The 13,447-nt window shown below is 47.9% G+C and overlaps 1 long non-coding RNA gene across 1 annotated transcript; it reads left to right on the forward strand.

Moving 5' to 3' along the window:
• Window positions 1-1,627: 1,627 nt before the first annotated feature.
• LOC137359386 (uncharacterized) lies at window positions 1,628-4,377 on the forward strand. Its single transcript, XR_010971540.1, has 4 exons — window positions 1,628-1,715; window positions 2,066-2,142; window positions 2,237-2,356; window positions 4,298-4,377. It is a non-coding gene; the product is annotated as an uncharacterized lncRNA (long non-coding RNA).
• The last annotated feature ends 9,070 nt before the right edge of the window (window positions 4,378-13,447 follow it).

Below are 13,447 nucleotides of genomic sequence, written 5' to 3' on the forward strand. Positions count from 1 at the left end.
ACCTCTGTCTGTAAGAGTCTGTGTGTGGGGGAGAGAGGGAGAGTTGACTGAGTATAAACAGATAAACCCTCTGATCCCTCTCCCCCACTCACTATTTAAATTTCCCTCTGATTCTCCATTCCATTAACTCTCTCTAACACTAACTCTGCATTTCCCTTTCCAGAATATCACCCAGTGAGATGAGGACTCTGCTGCTGATCCTGTGTTCCCTGAGTGAGTCATTTACATTCTGGACAAACTCCACCTCGTTTACCTAAAGTCTTTGGGGACAAAAACCTCCCACAGTTTCTTGTTATTTGTAATTTCGATCAGGGCGGTTTCAGGGTTGAAAACCGGTTGGAGAGGTTCAAACATGGAGTTTATATTTAAATAATTACTTTCCTATTATTTAGACTGATCATGACTAATCAGAGTGAACAATGTATGTGTCTGTGATGGTTATTGTGTGAATACTGAGCAGAGTTCTGGTCTCTATATTACAAAAAAGATACAGAGACACTGGAGACTGTGCAGAAGGTATCACAAGCAAGATTGAAGATCTCAGTGGTTTTAACTTAGCTGAAAATATTGAACAAGTTGGGGCTCATTTCTCCATGAAAGTTCAGACTGAGGGGGGAAATCTGATCGAGGTATTGCTGATAGGATGGGAGGAGGCAGGGAGCAGAGGGGCCGAATGGCCTATTTCTCTGCTGTGAATCCTACATGTATTAACTACTTGTATTATTGATTAATATTACTGATCTCTCTCCCAGATACTGTAAAATCATTGCTTTTATTAATACAAATTGACTGGTTCTGTAAATAATGGTACATTTAAATTTGCCTCCATTATAGAGCGATATTTAAGTTTCTAATGTGATCCCGATATTTAGAGATTTGTACAGTTAAATTACGATTTACAGTCATGTGTTAGTTTATATTTCCTATTGGCAGTAAACTAAGTTTCCATTCAGTTCCTGTATAATATCTCCAGTGTAATATTTCCAACCGTATACACAACGAATACATTGGTGAATTTATCACTCAATTTACATAATGTGTTGTGTAATCTTTAATCTTTGTTAAGCATTCAAGTTATTATATTCAATATTTAATTTATTGCTCTGTCAATGATTGTGCAGTAACAGAATGTTATTCCGAATCGAACTCGACCTGGGGACTGAGATACCCCATGATATCTCACACTGACCATCGAGTGTCTCTCACTGTCTGTACTCAGTGTTCACCCGGGGACTGAGATACCCCATGATATCTCTCACTGAACATGTGCAGCTTTTCTATTGGGATGAAGTGAAGTTGCGATCTTTACTGCTTTCTGTTACCTGTTAGCTGATGGTTAATCTAGAATAGGGAGGACTGTCTGTGAGCAGTGAGTTAGAGGGGGAGGCTGAGCTGGGAGACAGATGGAAACCTGGGTAAAAGAAGGAGGAAATTTTCCAGCTTTAATCCTGGGGATTTTTGGCATGGGCAGAGAGTGAAACTGAGGTTATTGGTATCTCGGGAGGGTCCAAGCTGCTGTGTAACATTAACTGTACTTTATATCAACATTAAACGTCTTTCTGTCACTCAGTCACAGACTCCACACTCACTAACCCGTGTGTAACTCACACAGTCCTGGACCAGCCCTGGAGGAGCATTGATTGTCCAAAGCCTGCACGCTCCAGCCAGAGGAAATGTGATGAGAATCTTGTTCAAGGATGGTACAGATTTAAAAGGTAATGTAAAGGAACAAATTCTGGGTAAACCAGTTAATGAGGGAGGAGAAAATGTACCAAAGAGAAGAAAGTGTCAGTGCAGGAACAGGAACTGCTGGGAGACTGAGAATGGAGAAGAAACGGATCCGACAAAGAGAAACAGGGAGAATAAAGGACATAGTCAGTACAGCAGAGAATAGAGAACGGGGACAGAGAGGAAAGGGCAATGCCTGGGATAAAGGGGACATAAAACAGGGACAGGGAGTGTGAGGGATTGCTCCCAGTTTCTGGTACTCTCTGACGGTACCAGTCTCCCTCACGGTTAATATTTACCAGCAGTTCAGGAACTGACTGTGTGATTATTGTTTCAGTTCTGGTGGACAGAAGATTCCAGAGACTGCTGTCCCACAGTATCACTGCTCCACACAGCGTCCAGGCTTTTTACAGGGTAATTTCAGCCTTTATAATATCAGATTTACATTCACTGTCCAGCACTGTTCACATCAGTTACATTCTTCAATATTTATAAACTCTCATTTCAGGTTCCCATCCCAGTGTGGGACAGAGGGAAGTAACGAGGACAGTTTGTTTTAACACGGGTGGAAATCGCTGTCACAAGCCCCAGGAAATAAAGATCAAAAACTGCAGCAGTTATTTTGTTTGTGAGTTGAAGCCAACACCCGACTGTAAAGCTGCTTATTGTACAGGTAGATTGCTGTTTATATATGGTGCAGATGGGTGATTTTGGGATGTCCCGTGGTCACCCACAGAAATGAGACAGTTTACTCGTTCCCCTCCTTATTGTCAGGGACACAGTGAATAAAGGATGTGAAACACAAAGTGAACGTCACTGAAACTCCAGGGAACTGAACCAGACTCTGCTGTCTGTGTTGACCAGTCAATCCCTTCCTGGCAGTGCCCATGGATGGTGATAGACCCCAAGTGTAGACCTGGGCACAACACACTCTCTCTCCAGGGGCCAGTATGTGTTGTGGGACAGAGTGACTGAGGGGACTGGGATGCAGAGGCAACAATAACCACAACGTGCATTGATATAGTGCCTTGAACCTCCCATAATATCACACGCACTTGACCATAGCGTAAACAGACTGCTAATTTGATACAGGATCACATTAGATGATGGTAGGACAGGTGGAAACCCTCTTGCTCCAGGATGTAGGTTTCAAAGGGTGTCTTAAAGGAGCAGGAAACGTTGAGAGGAGAGAGGTTTTAGGATGGAATTCCTGAGCTTAAGGCCAAGGCAGCTGAAACACCGGCTGTCAATGTAGGATTGAAGGAATTTGGGATGTGAAACAGTGTGGAATTGGAGAGGCGAAGTGACCATTGAGGGTTGTAGGGCTGGAGGATGTCACAGTGTGAGGGAGGGGCATGGCCATCGAGGGTTTGAATGTGGGGGATGAGGATGTTTGAAATGAGGCGTTGCTCGACCAGGAGCCAGTGTAGGACAGCGAGCATAGGGAGGGGCGATGAGTGAACGGGACTCAGTGCAAGTTAGGGCACGGGGGGAGCAGCAGGGATTTGGATGAGGCCAAGTTTATGGAGACTGGAAGATGATCTGTACTCGGTGTTCACCTGGGGACTGAGATACCCCATGATATCTCACACTTACCATCGAGTGTCTCTCACTGTCTGTACTCAGTGTTGACCTGGGGACTGAGATACCCCATGATATCTCACACTGACCATCGAGTTTCTCTCACTGTCAGAACTCAGTGTTCACCTGGGGACTGAGATACCCCATGATATCTCACACTGACCATCGAGTGTCTCTCACTGTCTGTACTCAGTGTTGACCTGGGGACTGAGATACCCCATGATATCTCACACTGGCCATCGAGTGTCTCTCACTGTCTGTACTCAGTGTTCACCTGGGGACTGAGATACCGCATGATATCACATACTGACCATCGAGTGTCTCTCACTGTCTGTACTCAGTGTTCACCTGGGGACTGAGATACCCCATGATATCTCACACTGACCATCGAGTGTCTCTCACTGTCTGTACTCAGTGTTCACCCGGGGACTGAGATACCCCATGATATCTCGCACTGACCATCGAGTGTCTCTCACTGTCTGTACTCAGTGTTCACCCGGGGACTGAGATACCCCATGATATCTCACACTGACCATCGAGTGTCTCTCACTGTCTGCACTCAGTGTTCACCTGGGGACTGAGATACCCCATGATATCTCTCACTGACCATCGAGTGTCTCTCACTGTCTGCACTCAGTGTTCACCTGGGGACTGAGATAGCCCATGATATCTCACACTGAACATGTGCAGCTTTTCTATTGGGATGAAGTGAAGTTGAGATATTTACTGCTTTCTGTTACCTGAGAGCTGATGGTTAATCTAGAATAGGGCGGACTGTCTGTGAACAGTGAGTTAGAAGGGGAGGCTGAGCTGGGAGACAGATGGAAACCTGGTTTAGAGAAGGATGAAATTTACCAGATTTAATCCGGGCGATTTTCTTCCAGGGCGTGGAGTGAAACTGAGATTATTGGTATTTCGGGAGTGAACAAGTCGCTGTGTAACATTAACTGTAATTTATATTAACATTAAACATCTTTCTGGCACTCAGTCACAGACTCAGCACTGACTGACCCGTGTGTAAATCACACAGTCCTGGACCAGCCCTGGAGGAGCATCGATTGTACTGGGACTGAGTGCTCCGGTCAGGTGAAGTGTGATGAGAATCTTCAGTATGGATGGTACAGATTTAAAAGGTAATGTAAAGGGTCAATTTCAGTTCAACTACTCAGTGAGGGAGGTGTCAGTGCAACAAAGGCAAAGAAATTGTGAGTGTAGGTACAGGAACTGCAGGGAGACTGAGAACGGAGAAGAACTAGACTCTACAGAGAGAAACAGGGAGCAAAGGACATAGTATGGCAGAGAATAGAGAACAGGGATAGAGAGTAAAGAGATTGAGCAGGTTTCGAGGGGAATATAGAATAGGGACAAAGAGTAAAGGGAGATTCATGGGACAGAGGGGAATATAGAATAGGGACAGAGTGTAAAGGGAGATACCAGCGTTAGAGGTGAATATGAATCTTTGATATACACTATGACCAGCTGGGGCTAAGCACGGATCCTTATGGTACCCCAGTAGTCACAGCCAGCCAACATATAAATGACCTGTTTATTTTAAGTGACTCCCTGCTTTCTGTCCGTTAACCAATTCTCAATCCATGCCAGTACATTACCCCAATCCCATGTGCCCTAATTTTGGTAACTAACCTCCTGTGTGGGAAATTATCGAAAGGCTTCTGTAAATATAAATCTACCACATCCACCGCTTCCCCGTTATCCATTCTGCTAGTTACATCCTCAAAAAATCTCTACATAGAGTCATAGAGATATACAACACAGAAACAGGCCCTTCGGCCCATTGTGTCTGTGTCAGTCCACAGTTTTGTCAAACATGATTTCCCTTTCATAAATCCATGTTGAATCTTCCCAAACCTATCATTATTTTCTAAGTGCCCACTTATCACATTCTTTATAATAGATTCCAGCATTTTCCCTGGTACTGATGTCAGGCGAACGGGTCTGAAGTTCCCTGTTTTCTTTCTCCCTCCTTCCTTAGTTAGTGTGATTATATTTCCGACCTTCCAAACTGCAGGAAGCATTCCAGAATCGAAAGAATGTTGGAAGTTGATCAGCAATCCATCAACTATCTCGACATCCACCTCTTTCAACACTCTGGGATGTAGATCATCAGGTCCAGGGGATTTACCAACTTTCAGTCCCATTACTTTCTCCAGCACTACTTTTCTTTATAATACCAATTTCTTCCAGTTCTTCATTCTCGCTTGTCCCTTGGTTCTCTAGCATTCCTGGGAGGTTCTTTGTATCTTTGTCTGTGAAGATGGACACAAAGAATTTGTTAATTTCTCTGCCATTTCCTTATTCCCCATTCTAAATTCTTCTGTCTCTGCCTGTTTTGGGCCCATATTTGTTTTTACTAATCTTTTCCTTTTTACATACCTATAGAAGCTTTTACAGACTGTTTTAATGTTACTCACTAGTTTACATTCATATTCGATTTTCCCTTTCTTTATCAGTTTCTTGATCCTCCTTTGCTGAATTCTAAAATGCTTCCAATCCGCAGGCTTGCTACTTCTTTTGCCAACTTTATACGCCTCTTCCTTTGATCAAGTTGAACCTGAACTTAAAGGAGACATTAGTTTGGCCTCAGCTGGAGTATTGCGCCCAGTTCTGGGAGCCGCACTTGAGGAAAGTTGTGAGGGCGTTGCAGAGAGCACAGAAAATATTCACGAGACTGGTTCCAGTGATGAGGAATTTTAGTTCTGGAGGTAGATTGGAGATGTTAGGAATGTTTTCTTTGGAGAAGAGAAGGCTGAGAGGTGATTTGATTGAGCTGTTCGAAATCATGAGGGGTCTGGACAGAGTAGATCGAGAGAAACTGTTCTCACTTGGGAACGGATCGAGAAGGAGAGAGCACAGATTTAAAGTGTTTGGTAAGAGAAGCAAAAGTGACATGAGGAAAAACTGTTGCACGAAGCAAGAGGTTCAGGACTGGAATGTGCTGCCTGAGAACGTGGTGGAGGCAGGTTCAATTGAAGCGTTCACAAGGGAATTAGACAGTTATTTAAAAGGAAGCATGATCAGGGATATGGGGAGAAGGCAGGACAATGGAACTGAGGGAATTACTCTTTCAGGGAGCTGATGTGGACATGATGGGCCGAATGGCCTCCTTCTGTGCTGTAACAATTCTGTGATTTTATGATTAATGCAATCTTTAACTTTTCTTAGCCATGGTTGGATCAGCTTTCCTGCTGGATTTTGTGAGAATGTAAATTTGTTGTGAATAACCTATTAATTCATTAAATGCTATCAATTGTCTGTCTACCCTCTTACATTTTGATGTAGTTTACCAATCCAGCACAGCCAATTTGCCCCGCATACCTTTGTAATTTCCTTTGTTCAGATTTAAGTTCCGGGTTTTGGACTGATCGACATCACTTTCAAGCATAATTTAAATGTCCATATGATGATCACTCTTCCCTAAAGGCTCTTTTACAACCAGATTACTAGTTGGCCCCTTCTCATTGAATAATACTAGATCCAAAATCGGACAAGGGGGATCAGAACGGAGCTTCTGAGAGGGAGGGGTGGGGGCGAGACTAGACGTAGGGCAAATGAAACTGGCAGGGTACGAAGGCCCTGTCAACACTGTGAGTGGGGTGTGAGGTAAGGCAAAACTCGCTTGAGGGAAAAGGAAGACATATCGGAAGTGCTGGTACGGACGGTTGCAGTTCAGGGGCTGACTCTGTGATTGTTGTTTCAGTTCTGGTGGATGGAAGATTCCGGAGACTGCTGTCCCACCGTATCACTGCTCCACAGTTGCCACAGGCTGGTTACAGGGTAATTTCAGCCTTTATAACATCAGATTTACATTCACTGTCCAGCACTGTTCACATCAGCTACAGTCTTCAATATTTATAAACTCTCATTTCAGGTTCCCATCCCACCGTGGAACAGGGGGAAGTAACCAGGACAGTTTGTTTACACTGGGATGGAAAACCCTGTCACTGGGTCCATGAGATAAAGATCAAAAACTGCAACAGTTACTTTGTTTATGAGTTGAAGTCGTTATTCTATTGTGCTGCGTATTGTACAGGTACATTACTGTTTCTCTATGATCCAGGAGGGTGATTCTGGGATGTTCTGTGTCACAGGGAGTAGGATTGGATGCTCGAGGGTTTGATAAAGATGAGAGTCTGACACTGTCTGGACTCCAGTACAAAACGTACGATCTCTTCGGGTTTTCTCCACTCTGCCCTCTTCCTTTATTACAGATCCAGAGACAGCTGTAACTGAGGAACCCGAGGAAGAATCAACTCGAGAATCCACCGGCGGATCATCGTCTACCCCAGTGGTGTCTGGAACATCAGGTGTCACCCTTGTGGGGTCCATTATAAACAGATATACTCTACACAATGTGATACCATAAAAGATCAGTCCGAGAGATCATCCAGTCTCTTATTGAGGGAGTGGGAGGTAGTGACTGAGGGGAGTGGGATGTAGGGACTGAGGCGAGGGGAAGGGGTGACTGAGGGGTGCGGGAAGGGGTGACTGAGGGGAGTGGGATGTAGTGATTGAGGAGAGTGGGATGTAGTGACTGAGGGCAGTGGGATGTTGTGACTGAGAGCAGTTGGATGTAGTGACTGAGGGCAGTGGGATGTGGTGACTGAGGGGAGTGGGATGTGGTGACTGAGGGCAGTGGGATACAGTGACTGAGGGGAGTGGGATGTGGTGACTGAGGGCAGTGGGATGTGGTGACTGAGGGCAGTGGGATGTAGTGACTGAGGAGAGTGGGATGTGGTGACTGAGGGCACTGGGATGTGGTGACTGAGGGGAGTGGGATGTGGTGACTGAGGGCAGTGGGATGTGGTGACTGAGGGGAGTGGGATGTGGTGACTGAGGGCAGTGGGATGTGGTGACTGAGGGGAGTGGGATGTAATGACTGAGGAGAGTGGGATGTGGTGACTGAGGGCAGTGGGATGTGGTGACTGAGGGCAGTGGGATGTGGTGACTGATGGGAGTGGGATGTAATGACTGAGGAGAGTGGGATGTGGTGACTGAGGGCAGTGGGATGTGGTGACTGAGGGCAGTGGGATGTGGTGACTGAGGGCAGTGGGATGTAGTGACTGAGGGGAGTGGGATGCAGTGACTGAGGGGAGTGGGATGCGGTGACTGAGGGGAGTGGGATGCGGTGACTGAGGGCAGTGGGATGTAGTGACTGAGGGCAGCGGGATGTGGTGACTGAGGTCAGTGGGATGCGGTGACTGAGGGGAGTGGGATGTAGTGACTGAGGGGAGTGGGATGTGGTGACTGAGGGGAGTGGGATGTGGTGACTGAGGGGAGTGGGATGTGGTGACTGAGGGGAGTGGGATGTGACTGAGGGGAGTGGGATGTGGTGACTGAGGGGAGTGGGATGTGGAGACTGAGGGCAGTGGGATGTGGTGACTGAGGGGAGTGGGATGCAGTGACTGAGGGGAGTGGGATGCGGTGACTGAGGGGAGTGGGATGTGGTGACTGAGGGCAGTGGGATGTAGTGACTGAGGGCAGCGGGATGTGGTGACTGAGGTCAGTGGGATGCGGTGACTGAGGGGAGTGGGATGTGGTGACTGAGGGGAGTGGGATGTGGTGACTGAGGGGAGTGGGATGTGGTGACTGAGGGGAGTGGGATGTGACTGAGGGCAGTGGGATGTGGTGACTGAGGGGAGTGGGATGTGGAGACTGAGGGCAGTGGGATGTGGTGACTGAGGGGAGTGGGATGTGGTGACTGAGGGGAGTGGGATGTGGAGACTGAGGGGAGTGGGATGTGGAGACTGAGGGCAGTGGGATGTGGTGACTGAGGTGAGTGTGATACAGCGACTGAGGGGAGTGGGATCCAGCGACTGAGGGGAGTTTGATACAGCGATTGAGGTGAGTGGGATACAGCGACTGAGGGGAGTGTGTTTACAGCGTCTGAGGGGAGTGGGGTACATCGACTGAGGGGCGTGGGATGCAGCGACTGAGGGGAGTGGGATACAGCGACTGAGGAGAGTGTGAAACAGTGACAGAGGGAATCGTGACACGGAGACTGAGGGGAGCGTGACGCGGAGACTGAGGGGGGCGTGACGCGGAGAATGAGGGGAGCCTGACGCGGAGAGTGTGCGGACTGTGTCGCGGAGATTGAGGGGAGCGCGACGCGGAGAGGGAGGGGCGCGCGACGCGGAGAGGGAGGGGAGGTCGACGCGGAGAGGGAGGGGAGGTCGACGCGGAGAGGGAGGGGAGGTCGACGCGGAGAGGGAGGGGAGGTCGACGCGGAGAGGGAGGGGAGCGTGACACGGCGAGGGAGGGGAGCGCGACGTGGCGAGGGAGGGGAACACGACACAGCCACTGAGGGGAGCGCGACACAGCGACTGAGGGGAGAGGGACACAGCGACTGAGGGGCATGGGACGCAGCGACTGAGGGGAGTGGGATACAGCGACTGAGGAGAGTGTGAAACAGTGACAGAGGGAATCGTGACGTGGAGACTGAGGGGAGCGTGACGCGGAGACTGAGGGTGGCGTGACGTGGAGAATGAGAGGAGCCTGACGCGGAGATTGAGGGGAGCGCGACGCGGAGAGTGAGGCGCGCACGACGCGGAGAGGGAGGGGAGCGCGACGCGGAGAGGGAGGGGAGCGCGACGCGGAGAGGGAGGGGAGCTCGACGCGGAGAGGGAGGGGAGCTCGACGCGGAGAGGGAGGGGAGCGCGACACAGCGAGGGAGGGGAGCGCGACGTGGCGAGGGAGGGGAACGCGACACAGCCACTGAGGGGAGCGCGACACAGCGACTGAGGGGAGAGGGACACAGCGACTGAGGGGAGAGGGACACAGTAATGCAGTGAGCAGGATGGAAGATTATGGTTTTATAAAAACTGGTATCTGACATTCTCCTGACACTGGTACCAGCCTGTTGACCTGTTGTGTTTTTCTCCATGTCTCACTCTGCAATCTCTCCCTCCCTTTATTACAGAACCCGAGACTTCCCAAACACATGAATCCGAGGAACAATCGACTGGAGAATCCACTGAGGTTTCATCCTCTATCCCAGTGGGCTCTGGAAGCTCAGGTATCTGCCTTGTGGGGTTATCATTGCATCATAGAATCAGAGACTGGTTACAGCACAGAAGGGGCCATTCAGCCCATTGTACCTGTACTGGCTCCCTAGAAGAGGAAATCACCTACTCCCACTCCCCAGCCATTTCCCCGTCACCGTGCAGATATTTTCTGTCAGTATAATTTCCCAATTTTCTTTTGAAAGCCACAATTAAACCTGCCTCCAGCACACTCTCAGACAGTGCATTCCAGATCCTAACCACTCGCTGTGTGAAAAGGTTTTCCCTCGTGTCGCCGTTCCCTTTATTCCCAACCACCTGAAATCAGTGTTCTCTGGTTCTGGATCCTCCCACCAATGGGAACAGTTTCTCCCTGTCTACTCTGTCCAGATCCCTCGTGATTTTGAACACCTCGATCAAATCTCCTCTTAACCTTCTCTTCTCCAGGGAGAACAACCCTTGCTTCTCCAATCTATCCATGTAATTGAAGTTCCTCATCCCGGGAAACATTCTCAAAAATCCTTTCTGCACTTTCTCGAATCCCGTAACATCCTTTCCTACCGTGAGGTGCCTGGAACTTGACACAATACTCGAGTTGATGCTGGACTAGTATTTTATACAGTTTAACATATCTTCTTTGATTCTTGTCCCCTGTGACCCTATTTATATTTCCCAGGATCCCGTATGTTATATTAACCACTTTCTCACCTTCCCGGCAACTATCAGTGATTTGTGCACATCTACCCTCAGCTCCCTCTGCTCCTGCACCCACTTGATAATTGTACCCTTTAATTTATATTACCCCTCCTCGTTCTTCCTGTCAAAATGAGTCACTTCACACTTTTCTGCATTAAATTTCATCTTCCACCTGTCAGCCCATTCCACCAGTCTGTCTATGTCCTCCTGACGTCTGTCACTAACCTCCTCACAGTTCACAACAGGTCCATGTTTTGTGTCACCTGAAAATTTTGAAATTTTGCCCTGGATATCCAAGTGAATGTAATTAATATACATCAAGAAAAACAGGGGTCCGAGCAATATTACAGAATAAAACATAACTGTACAGAGAATTACTAGGGACTGATGGCACTGGAGTAGAAAAGAGGAACATATTAGATGGGCTCAGTGTAACAGGGAAGGTGATAAGCTCTAAATTCAATTTAGTGTGTGTGTATACGCAGAGAGTGATAAATAACATTGTTGAGCTGCTGGCGCAGATAGCCATGTGGAAATATGATGTTGTAGCAATAACAGAGTCCTGGCTCTAAGAAGGGCAGGAAAGGGCAGTGAATATTCCTGGCTGCAAGGTGTTCAGGAAAGAGAGGGAAGGAAGGCAAGGAGGAGGGGTATCAGTATTGATTAAGGAGAACATTACAGTGCTGGAAAGGGATGATGTCGGAGAGGAGCCAAGGATGGAATCCATCAGATTAGAGTGAAACAACTAAAGAAATCACATGACATGCTGGGTGTATTCTATAGGCCAACAACCAGTGGGAAAGATATAGAGGAACAGATTTGCAAAGTGCAAATCGAGAGGTGCAAGAGTTAGAGCAGATATAAGGGTGGGATTTAATTATCCAGATATAGACAGGGACAGTAATAGTGTAAAGGGCAGAGAGGTACAAGAGTTTCTAGAGTGTGTTCAGGAGAATTTCCTACGTCAATTTGTTTCCAGTCCAACGAGGAAGGAGGCATTGCTGGATCTGGTTCTGGGGAATGAGGTGGGACAAGTGAATTAAGGGCCAGTCGGGAAACATTTAGGGGACAGTGTCCATCGTATCATAAGGTTTAGGTTGGTAATGGAAAAGGACAAGGAGAAATCCAGAGGAAAGATAATTCATTGAGGGAGAACCAATCTCAATAGAGTGAGAACAGATCTGACCCAAATAAACTGGATTCAAAGTCTAAACACTCCCATTGTAGCACCTTAAGTGTTCAGTCCCAAAGACGCATCCAGTCTCTTACTGATGGAGTATGGGGCAATGACTGAGGGCAGTGGGATGTAGTGACTGAGGGCAGCGGGATGTAGTGACTGAGGGCAGCGGGATGTAGTGACTGAGGGCAGCGGGATGCAGTATCTGAGGGAAGTGGGATGCAGTGACTGAGGGTATTGGGATGCAGTGACTGAGGGTTTTGGGATGCAGCGACTGAGAGGAGTGGGATACAGCGAGTGAGGGGAGTGGGATACAGCGAGTGAGGGGAGTGTGATACAGCGAATGAGGGGAGTGTGATACAGCGGCTGAGGGGAGTGTGATACAGAGACTGAGGGGAGTGTGATACAGTGACTGAGGGGAGTGTGATACAGAGACTGAGGGGAGTGTGATACAGTAATGCAGTGAACAGGATGGAAGATTATGGTTATATAAAGACTGCTATCTGACATTCTCCTGACACTAGTACGATCCTGTTGACCTGTTGTGTTTTTCTCCATGTCTCACTCTGCAATGTCTCCCTCCCTTGATTACAGAACCCGTGACTTCCCAAACTCAGGAATCCGAGGAACAATCTACTGGAGAATCCACTGAGGGTCCATCCTCTATCCCAGCGGGCTCTGGAAGCTCAGGTATCTGCCTTGTGGGGTTATCATTGCAGAATCATAGAACCATAGACTGGTTACAGCACAGAAGAGGGCCATTCAGCCCATTGTACCCGTACTGGCTCCCTATAAGAGCCACTCGACTACTCCCAGTCCCCGGCCATTTCCCCCTCACCCTGCAGATTGTTTGTCCCAGGATAATTTTCCAATTCCCTTTTGAAAGCCTCAATTGAACCTGCCTCCAGCACACTCTCAGACAGTGCATTCCAGATCCGAACCACTCACTGTGTGAAAAGGTTTTCCCTCGTGTCGCCGTTATCTCGATTCCCAACCACTTTAAATCAGTGTCCTCTGGTTCTGGATCCTCCCACCAATGGGAACAGTTTCTCCCTGTCTACTCTGTCCAGATCCCTCGTGATTTTGAACACCTCGATCAAATCTCCTCTTAATCTTCTCTTTTCCAGGAAGAACAGTCCCAATCTCCAATCTATCCATGTAACTGACGTCCCTCATCCCGGGAACCATTCTCGGAAATCCTTCTGCACTTTCTCAAGTCCCTTATCATCCTTCCTAATGTGAGGTG

This window comes from Heterodontus francisci, unplaced genomic scaffold (assembly GCF_036365525.1).
Source record: "Heterodontus francisci isolate sHetFra1 unplaced genomic scaffold, sHetFra1.hap1 HAP1_SCAFFOLD_234, whole genome shotgun sequence".
Lineage (NCBI taxonomy): Eukaryota > Metazoa > Chordata > Chondrichthyes > Heterodontiformes > Heterodontidae > Heterodontus > Heterodontus francisci.